We start from the raw sequence: 10,786 nt of genomic DNA, 5'->3' as shown, positions 1-10,786 counted from the left end.
TGTGTGTGTGTGTGTACCTGGTATTTATCACGTTATGGGGACCAAATGTCCCCACAAGGATAGTAATACTAGTAAATTTTGACCTTGTGGGGACATTTTTGAGGTCCCCATGAGGAAACAAGCTTATACATTTTTTTGAGAAAGTAAAAATGCACAAAGTTTCCTGTAAGGAAGTTTCCTGCATTTCAATGCAGTAACTGCCATCCAAACTGTTGCCATAGTTTACATGAAATAATTCTAACAGAGTGCATTGTTATATTGACAACATGACTAAGGATTTTGACTATCTAGTTTGTGAACAATAACACAAGGACTTTTTTTTTTATTCTGATGGCACTGATATGTTCATTGACATAAATACTTACTTTTGAGAGATGAACTACAGATTTCGAGTAAGTTACAGGCTTTTGCAGGTAATCCATTGTGTGGTGCTGTTTGTACGAATTGTTTTGAGAAATGCACATATTTCTTTGCAAATATTAAGGATGATTCGAGAAATGCACCAAAGTGACTGAGAAAAACTGTAATAACTGTATGAAGTTCATAACTATCCAGTCTCTTTCAATCAATATCCCACATACAGTAGTGTGTAAATTTGTACTTTTGAAATGGCTATATGGCATACATAAGAAGTGCAGCTTTCTGCACTTCAATACTGTAACTGTCATCCAAAATGTTGCTATAGTTTCCATCAGGTAATACTAACAAAGTGCACTGTTATATTGACAACATGACTAAGCATTTTGACTCTTGTTTGAGAACAATGACACAAGGACTTTTCATTCTGATGGCACTGATATGTTCATTGACATAAATACTTACTTTTGAGAGATGAACTACAGATTTTGAGTAAGTTACAGGCTTTTGCAGGTAATCCATTGTGTGGTGCTGTTTGTACGAATTGTTTTGAGAAATGCACATAGTTCTTTGCAAATAATAAGGATGATTTGAGAAATGCACCAAAGCGACTGAGAAAAACTGTATCTGAATATTATTGAAATTAATGTTATGTTAAATATATATATATATATATATATATGTGGCATGATGTTCAGGAAATTATGATATTTATAATATGAAGTTATGAAGTTTGAGTATATGGAATGGAATTAAAGTCTGAATATATTGAATGAAAGTCTGAATATATGAAATGAAACTTGAATATATGGAATGAAAGTTTGAATATATTGAATGAAACGAATATTTTGAATGAAAGTCTGAATATATGGAATGAAACTTGAATATATGGAATGAAAGTTTGAATATATTGAATGAAAGATTGAATATATGGAATGAAAGTTTGAATACATTGAATGAAAGTCTGAATATATGGAATAAAAGTCTGAATATATAGAATTAAATTTGCAGAGTATGGAATTAAAATGCAAATTTAACAGTACTTAATGAATAATAATATAGCTAGTTATATCCTTGTTACCAGAGCAATAGCTTTCTCATTTGAATGACTTTCAATTCATTGCCTCAAATTTTCCAATACTTTATTGAACTAGAAAAATATTGGCAATAGCTGGTCATATTCCAAACAATACAAACAGTTTGGAGTGTACATCCCATCATCTTGATTTCCATCATCTCACACATTTTACACAGTACCCGCCTTAATTTTGACAGGGAATTTTGATTTAGTTTTAGTCTTTTAACTAAGATGCCATTTAGTTTTAGTCATATTTTAGTCATTTGAATTGTTTTAGTTAAAATCTGATGAGTTTGGTTAAATTGTAATGCTTTAATTAAGCATTTAAATATCACACAACTGTGTGTGTTTTTGACCATTTAAGTGCAAAAAGAAAGAAAATAGAGCTCAATTCAGTACTCGTCAGGGCCTAACGCATACGTTTTATGCTTCTAGTTAACTATAATGACCCTGATACTAGTAAAATCTATTTATTTAATAATATGGCAAATAATGTCCTTTCCTTCCTGTGACTGTAATCCCTGAAACAAGACCGAAATACACCGGAACTCTTATTTGCAGGCTGTTCATTCAAGTTCAGAAGAGGGAGATAAAATATGCATTCTTACAACTATCTAAAACATATGTGACCCTAGACCACAAAACCAGTCTTAAGTCGCTTGGGTATATTTTTAGCAATAGCCAAAAAAACATTGTATGGGTCAAAATTATAGATTTTTCTTTTATGCCAAAAATCATTAGGAAATGAAGTAACCATCATGTTCCATGAAGATATTTTGTAAATTTCCTACCGTAAATATATCAAAACTTAATTTTTGATTAGCAATATCTAATATGCATTGCTAAGAACTTCATTTGGACAACTTTAAAGGCAGAGGTGTAAAGAGTACCTAAAAACCATACTTGACGCATCTCGCCAGAAGATGGCGCCCGCAGCTGAATAATCAATCCGTTCATTTTTACAAAGTGCTCATCCATGGCGTACAGCATAATGTACAACACGGGTATAAATTCATTGTAAATTGATTATTAAATTGTTTGATTAGGATTTATAGATTAGGTTTTAGATTTTAATCTAATTTTAAAATTAGATTTTGATTAGGTATAGGGGGCGATTTCGGACACAGCCTCGGACTATATATACACACAGGGGGCTAACAAGCTTAACAAGATAAGACACACCTGGGGAGACTAATCAAGGGGAACCAATGAACAAACGGACTACAAACTGACTACAAACACCACGGGAGACAGGAAGTGACATAAAATTCCAGGGCAAGGCACAGAGAGCATGAAACAAAAACAAGAAAGAGTTGATTTGTGAGGAGAGCAATCACGTTTATTTTCTAAAACCAAAATAAAACTGAACACCTCAAAATTACAAAAAACAAACAAACAAAAAAACGATATCTTTCAAATAGGTCTCTTCAGTATAATGGATAATTAAAATATGTTAAGTAAAATTAAAATGCCGAAGCCTTCTTGCAGTGGATGTGCTGGTTTGGGCCTCATTGCCGGCTGCAGTCATGTCCTCATCTCATATATAAAACACCGCTGATTCACAAATACTTGCTAAGGAACTCACATTCACATAAAGTAGCCTTGTTGACAAGTTTGGGTGAGTAAGAGCAAAACGCACAAGATGCAGTACTTTCAGTGACCTGTAATAGGCAGTATCACATCTTTTGTAGCTGAAATAAACTGCTGCAGAAAAAGCTAGGTCCATGCAAAATGTAATGTGTAACTGCAACACTCATTTCAAATGTAGTGGAGTAAAGAGTACAGATACTCATTCAAAAATATAGTGAAGTAAAGAGTAAAAGTTGCTAATATCTTTGATACTCAGTACAACTACAAAGTACCCGAAAAGATACTCAAGTACAGTAATTAATTACATTTACTCCAATACTTTACACCTCTGTTTAAAGGCGATTTTCTCAGTATTTCGATTTTTCGTCAGATTCCAGATAGTTGTATCTCAGCCAAATATTGTCCTATCCTAACAAACCATACTTCAACGGAAATCTTATTTATTCAGCTTTCAGGTGATGTATACAAAATTTGAAAAAAATGTACGTGGCTTTTCAGGCCGTCGTCTTCTAATGTAAAACACACTGGCGCTGATTTATGAAAAACTGAGAAAATCCTGACTGGACATAAAAAAATACTTGTCATTCAACAGAATTTCCATTTTTATCTCGCACACTCCACTAACAAACAGCATAAGCATCTATTTAGCTGACATGAATGATGTTACTGTTTGATTGTGAATGACTCTGTCAGCATGTTTAAGCAGATCCATCACAAGCGTACATGGAAAAAGTTCATTCAAGTCATGGAAAGTTTTATTGCTCATATATCCCTTTTTTATAGCTCATTCATTCCACTGAAGTATCAACAGTGTCTGGGATGTTTCTTTTCAAATTCCTTTGGGGAAAGACTCTTTATTTATGTTTACTTTATTCTCCTTATGCTTACTTTATTCTCTTTATTCTGCTGTCTAGAAGAAATAACTGAGATTTTAAAGTAGTTCACCCAAAAAAATGCAAATTTGCTGAAAATGTTCTCACCCTCAGGCCATCCAAGAAGTCGATGAGTTTGTTTCTCCATCAGATTTGGAGAAATGTAGCATTCCATCACTTGCTCACAATGGATCCTCTGCAGTGAATGGGTGCCGTCAGAATGAGAGTCCAAACAGTTGATAAAAACCACAATAATCCACACAACTCCAGTCCATCAATTAATGTCTTGTGAAGCCAAAAGCTGCCTGTTTTCAAGAAACAAGTCCATCATTAGACGTTTATAACTTCAAACAGTCACTTCCCGCTAAAATAAGAGTCCATAATCCATAATAACAGCTGTTTGGACTCTCATTCTGACGGCACCCATTCACTGCAGAGGATCCATTGATGAGCAAGTGATGGAATGCTACAGTCTGTTCTGATAATAAAACAAGCTCATCTACATCTTTGATGGCCTGAAGGTTAGCACATTTTCAGCAAATTTGTATTCCTTTAAAGCGATCTTACTAGTGATTGTCTTTTCCCATGAAAAATAATACTTTTCCTCTTTGTTTTGAACTTATTTTTAATAGTTGTGTAACAGCTGTGGGTTCATGAACCTTCAGGATGGAGTGTGAGCTGTGTGTCATAATTCACACCATCTTGAAAACTCAGTCTAGCTGAAACGGTATTGCAAATAAACATAACTCTGAATCATAACCTTCAAAACAATTCCTTTACTGTTAAATCATCATCACATGATTATAAATGCATCACTTACAGTAGAATTTTAGACTCATTATTCCTAAAAATGAGCAATATATCACTAGTTTTAAATAGTTGTTTTCAGTGACCTTGCCAAATGACATGGCTTTAGCTTTGTCCTTTTGCCCTTGTTTCCGTAGCACTCGTCCTCACTTCTCTCTTTGTTTGCATGCCACTGTGGTTGACCTCTGACTCCTTCTCACATGGCTGTGAACAATGGAATAGTTCTTAGAGATTCCGAAACATTCCACTTGTTACACAATCCAGCAACTTCGAGCCGGTGCAAACTCCGGTGAGCAGCAGGGGAGGCTGTAATGTACATTCATCTGACGGGAACATGAGTTAGGAAATGTGATTACATTACAGACAGCCGAGTTTAAAATGTGGAACCAAACTGTTTTTTTGTTTCCTTTTTGTACACTGATCAAACGATTAGTTCTGATAAAAATGAAAATTCTGTCATTTATTTAACTCGCCCTCATTTTGTTTCAAACCCGTATACTGCTGTTGCTTTCCATGGAACAGCAAAATTTGGAAGAATTGTCACAGCTTTTTTTCCACCAGCAACAGTTCATTAACAGGCACCAAAAAGTATAAAATCCTCATTTTCCATTCAGTTTTTCATATTATTTCTTGACGAACTGCTTTAAAATCTTATTTTGACAATTAAAGAAAGAACAAATAAATAAAACAAACTAAGAAATTGAAAATAAAATAATATAAATGAAAATAATAGATATTAATACACTACTGCTCAATTAATACTTTAATTCGTAATACTTTCAGTTCTTTTGAACTTTCTATTCATCAAAGAATCTTGAAAAATAAAATGTATCACAGTTTCCACAAAAATATGAAGAAGCACAACTGTCTTCAACATTGATAATAATCAGAAATGCTTCTTGAGCATTATTAGAATGATTTCTGAAGGATCATGTGACTCTGAAGACTGGAGTAATTATGCTGAAAATTCAGATTTGACCACAGCAATAAATTACATTTTACAAGATATTCACATGGAAAATAGCTATATTAAATTGTAATAATATCTCACAATTTGTTAAAAGGTAACTAACAAAGTTACAAAGTTTAGGTGTCAACAAAAATCTCCTCCATACAGTCATTTTCTGTTAGAGAAGCTGTCATTGGTCATGTTTATTTAAAATAATATGATTCCCATGCTCTAAATGTAGTCCAAAATGAGAACAGCCATTTACACACATAAACACTCTTTATCAACAGCACAAGGAGAGGATTTTCTGGCTATTAAAATCAGTGTAGAGAAGAACAATGACTGTAATATGACATTCTAGCAGAGATTGAGCTAATCTACAGTCACATGACACAAGCTGGAAATTCTGCTGCAATTATTTAGCTAATTTGTGCTCAACAGATAGAGCTCCTATACAACAGAAATAATAAAACAGCGAAACCCAAATATAAATTAAACAGACAAGTGTACCATCAGCAGTATTCATCTGTTTATTAGCTACAAATTTAATTCTGGCTATGTCTGACGTAGTAACTAGAGATTTACTGACATTTCAATGCCTGTTTATTCAGGTGTCCTGACTATAATTAGTGCATTTGTGAAGTAAAACCAACAGTTATCTGTTGGTTGCATAGGCCTTTAATTCAGACACAGTCATGGACTGAACCAACACAATGCAGTTATTCTTCAGTACACTGATGAATGACGGATTTCAGTGGAAGAACCTGCATCATTTTGTCCTCCAGCTGTCAGCTTGAGTCCAAAAGAGCTTCAGCACCATCTATTGGCAAGCAATGAAAACGCACGTGAATAAATTCAACCGCAAAGAAACAGCGCCATCTGTCTTTTCGATGAAGATAGTGGAATTTCGAAGCTTCATAATTGTAGAGAAATTATTTGGTCAAAAACAGTTTTATACACATAAATTACTATTTAATTGTAAGAAAAGTTTGTTACGAACATTCAGGCCCAAACAGTGTTTTTCCTCTGAGCTGCAACTGGCTTCTTCAACTTGGTGAGTTTTATAGCATTTGGCAAACCAGCTTTTGGTGCATTACAGTTTTTCTCAGTCGCTTTGGTGCATTTCTCGAATCATAGATAAATGTACATAACCAATTGCATGAATGTACCAAAGCAATCGCAACTTGTTCAAAAGAATGAGAAACGTACTCGGTTACTAACGTAACCTGGTTCCCTGAGATACGGGAACGAGTACTGCGTCTTGCTTAACTGGTCATCCTAATAGGCCTTTAAAATGCCTTTTCTAGCTCTCAATCCACAAGAATCCCAATTCCTCAGAGTCTAAGAACCTGCTGGTGATGAAGGGAGCCCCTGAGAGAATCCTGGATCGATGCTCTACTATTTTGATGCAAGGAACAGAGCAGCCTTTGGACGATGAAATGAAAGATTCATTCCACAATGCTTATTTAGAGCTCGGAGGTCTTGGAGAAAGAGTGTTGGGAAAAGCCACCTTATGATGTTCACCATGTGAAAACACTAAAGTTATGATTGCAGAAGAATATGGTACAGAGAATGGTAAATTACAGAATTATGAATAATTCTGTGATTTTTCCCTCACAGGCTTCTGCCACTTTAGTCTCCATGATGACCAATTTCCTGAAGGTTTTGAATTTGATACTGAAGAAATGAACTTCCCCACTGAGAACCTGTGTTTTGTTGGCCTCATGTCCATGATCGATCCTCCTCGTGCAGCTGTACCAGATGTTGTGGGCAAATGCTGGAGTGCTGGAATCAAGGTGTTGTCCTCATTCAAAATATACTGCTTAAATATTCTGTAAATATATTCAATAATGGTTAAAACGAGATGCTCGAACCAGCTGAAGAGGAAGTGCAACTAAAAATGAAAAGTTCATTTCAAAAAAAGGTTCAACCACATTAACCAAATGACCAAAACGGTACTTGTTTTAAACTAATAAAGTTCAACATTTTTGTTTCTTCTAGAGTGAGTTTTGCACCTTTTTCGATTGAAATATATGAAATGATCAAATGATAAATCAGAATTTTCTTTTATAGGTTATCATGGTTACTGGTGACCATCCAATTACAGCAAAGTCTATTGCAAGAGATGTTGGAATCATCTCTGAAGGCAATGAGACTATGGATGATATTGCAGCTCGGCTGAAAATCCCAGTTGGAGAGGTTAATCCAAGGTGTCTTGTTACTTCAGCCACAACAAATATATTCCCTCCATTCCAAAATTTTGCAAACAAAAGTGTTGCTCTAGATGTATGCTAATGCAGAGTGTATCTCTAGAGATGCTAAGGCCTGTGTGGTCCATGGTGGAGAACTGAAGAATATGACCTCAGAACAGCTGGATGAGATCCTGAAACACCATACAGAAATTGTGTTCGCCAGAACTTCTCCACAACAAAAGCTGATCATCGTGGAAGGTTGTCAGCGACAGGTACCGTCAGACAGTTATCTATCCTATTTATCTATCCTCATTTGTAAGTCGCTTTGGATAAAAGCGTCTGCTAAATGACTAAATGTAAATGTATCCGATTCCATCGATGCTAGAAGATTTTACCCAGCAGGTACCATTTTAATGCATTTTATTTCTATTGTCAGGGTGCCATTGTAGCTGTAACTGGTGATGGTGCCAATAATTCTCCTGCTCTGAAGAAGGCTGACATTGGTGTGGCTATAGGTATTGCTGGATCTGATGTATCCAAACAGGCTGCTGACATGATCCTTCTGGATGACAACTTTGCCTCAATTTTCACTGGAGTAGAAGAAGGTAAGACGTGTTATTGGGAACTCAATTGATCGAGTAACCATGAAGGTATTTTTCTAACATGTCTTTAAATTTAGGCCGTCTGATCTTTGACAACTTGAAGAATTCCATTGCCTACACGTTGACTAGTAAGATCCCTGAGATGTCACCCTTCCTCTTTTTTGTCCTCGTTGGTATTCCTCTAACTTTGGGCACCGTCACCATTCTCTGCATTGACCTGGGCACTGACATGGCTCTGGGTTCGGACCATAAGGTAAACTCATATGATTATTCCATCTAAACATCACATTAATAATCCCGGTGAAAGTAAAACTTTAATGATGCATAGTGCTTAAAGCCACGTTAAAATTAAATGTTTATGGCCACATTAAGCTGTTAGAAAGCAGAAAGATTGAGAATTTTCTATAAGCAAGGATAAAATAACATTTTGTGTAACCACCCTAACAAAATTATAGCTAAAATGTGGTACTTGATAAAAGCGTCTGCTAAATGACTAAATGTAAATGTATCCGATTCCATCGATGCTAGAAGATTTTACCCAGCAGGTACCATTTTAATGCATTTTATTTCTATTGTCAGGGTGCCATTGTAGCTGTAACTGGTGATGGTGCCAATAATTCTCCTGCTCTGAAGAAGGCTGACATTGGTGTGGCTATAGGTATTGCTGGATCTGATGTATCCAAACAGGCTGCTGACATGATCCTTCTGGATGACAACTTTGCCTCAATTTTCACTGGAGTAGAAGAAGGTAAGACGTGTTATTGGGAACTCAATTGATCGAGTAACCATGAAGGTATTTTTCTAACATGTCTTTAAATTTAGGCCGTCTGATCTTTGACAACTTGAAGAATTCCATTGCCTACACGTTGACTAGTAAGATCCCTGAGATGTCACCCTTCCTCTTTTTTGTCCTCGTTGGTATTCCTCTAACTTTGGGCACCGTCACCATTCTCTGCATTGACCTGGGCACTGACATGGTATGGAAGAGAACACAATTTAATTATAAAAATGTAGAGAACTGTAAACTACATGCATTCATGTATTCCTCTATTTATTGCTACAGGTTCCTGCGATCTCACTGGCCTATGAAACTGCTGAAAGCGACATCATGAAGAGACAACCCAGAAATGCTGAACATTAGGTGTTCATTGCTGTTTGTTTCTTACTTGTCTTCATATTTAAATTTTAGGTATGATGCAAGCAGTCGGCGGGTTCTTTACCTACTTCATAATTCTTGCTGAGAATGGATTCCTGCCCTGTGATTTGGTAGGAATTTGAATTGGTTGGGACGATAGATATCTCAGTGACCAAGAAGACAGCTATGGCCAGCAATGGGTAGACTTTGACAGATGTGAACCAATGTTTTTATAGAAATATCTTAATGTCTTATAATGCTCATGTGTTTGTACTTGTCTGATGCAGACCTATGAGAGCAGAAAGATTGTGGAGTTCCCATGCCACACTGCCTTCTTTACCAGTATTGTGATATTGTGAAAGACCAGGAGGCTTTCCATCTTTCAGCAGGGAATGCAGTATGTTCACATCAAACAAGTCATAAAATATTGGCCTGATATCTGTCAGACTGAATTATTTGCTCAGTTACACCTCATTGTTGCTCATTGTACCTCTAAAAGCCCAGTCTGGCCAGTTTTATTGATCATATTTTTTTATCTCTCCATAGGAATAAAGTCCTCATCTTTGGTCTGTTTGAGGAAACTGCTCTGGCGGCGTTCTTGTCCTACTGCCCAGGTATGGATGTTGCTGTCAGAATGTATCCAATGAAGTAAGTGGAATCTAAAAGTTTAAATGAAACTTGTTTTCCTGACCTTGAAAAGGCCATACATTGCATGTTCTTTTTTTTTTAAACTAATTATCCCTGTTCTCTTTTTTCATTTAGACCATTGTGGTGGTTCTGTGCCTTCCCATATTCACTGCTCATTTTCATCTATGATGAAGTTAGAAAATACATTCTTAGGCAGAACCCAGGAGGTAATACACACTTTCTTTGTACATATCTGTTTCCCAAACAGAAAGTTGAACTTTGGAGATCAAGAATTAACCAATATTTCTGTTGTTTTGTTTTAGGCTGGGTGTAACAAGAAACATACTACTAAAATTACACATTTCTATTGGGAATGTGCAAGGAGATTAATTTCAATATTTTTGAAATGATACAATGTCTATTTAATCAATAAATTAACTGAATTAGTTTTTGTGTCTTTTTAAGAAGCTAGAAAGATTAAAACAAGGATCTAAGTAACTTACAAAAGTATATGCACAGTAGTTGCATTAATCAACTTAACATAAGACATCATAAAAATATAGGTTTCAATAAATTG

General features: G+C 35.5%; 1 pseudogene; it reads left to right on the top strand.

Moving 5' to 3' along the window:
• Window positions 1-10,561, top strand: part of LOC107653660 (sodium/potassium-transporting ATPase subunit alpha-1-like) — a 19,958-nt pseudogene extending 9,397 nt beyond the window's left edge.
• Window positions 10,562-10,786: the final 225 nt, after the last annotated feature.

This window comes from Sinocyclocheilus anshuiensis, unplaced genomic scaffold, assembly GCF_001515605.1.
Source record: "Sinocyclocheilus anshuiensis isolate Anshui unplaced genomic scaffold, SAMN03320099.WGS_v1.1 scaffold175, whole genome shotgun sequence".
Lineage (NCBI taxonomy): Eukaryota > Metazoa > Chordata > Actinopteri > Cypriniformes > Cyprinidae > Sinocyclocheilus > Sinocyclocheilus anshuiensis.
Note: the sequence above shows the minus strand (reverse complement) of the source record. Positions and strands in the feature narration are given on the sequence as shown.